Source organism: Echinops telfairi, unplaced genomic scaffold (genome assembly GCF_000313985.2).
Source record: "Echinops telfairi isolate 266 unplaced genomic scaffold, ASM31398v2 ScPeMD7_70;HRSCAF=299, whole genome shotgun sequence".
Lineage (NCBI taxonomy): Eukaryota > Metazoa > Chordata > Mammalia > Afrosoricida > Tenrecidae > Echinops > Echinops telfairi.
The window spans coordinates 57,215,268-57,215,911 of record NW_022103968.1 but is presented as its reverse complement, the minus strand read 5'-3'; positions in this window follow the sequence as shown (position 1 = coordinate 57,215,911).

The following is a 644-nucleotide window of genomic DNA, read 5'->3' as shown; positions in this document are numbered from 1 at the left end:
TTGCTGGGACAGGAACCAAAAATGCTGCAAGTGGATCACTAGGAGTAATAGTGAGTGGTGTCACTCCAGCTTCCACCCCTTGGTTCCTGGACTCATGACTTCTCGCTATTGGAGAGACAGTATCATATATTGGCCACTGGTTTAGAGCATATACAGATTCCTGGAGAACATTGCCCTAGCCCCGCAAGTTGTTGCCACCTAGTTGGAGGCGTAATTGTGTCTTTAGGAGCCCATTCCATCGTTCTATCAAGTCAGCAGCTTCGGGATGATGAGGAACATGATACAAATGGTGGATTCCATGGAAATGGGCCCATTCTGCACTTCATTTGCTGTGAAGTGAGTTTCTTGATCTGAAGCAATGCTATGTGGGATGTCATGCCGGTGGATGAGGCTTTCTGTAAGTCCATGAATGGTAGTTTTGGGGGAAGCATCGGTTGCAGGGAAGGCAAATCCATATCCCAAGTAAGTATCTATTCCAGTAAGAACAAAACACTGTTCCCTCCATGATGGAAGTGGTCCTATGTAATCAACCTGCCACCAAGTTGCTGGTTGATCTCCCCAAGGAATGGTCCCATATCTCAGACTTAATGTTGGTTTCTGCTACTGGCAAAAGGGGCACTCAGCAGTGGCAGTGGCCAAGTCAG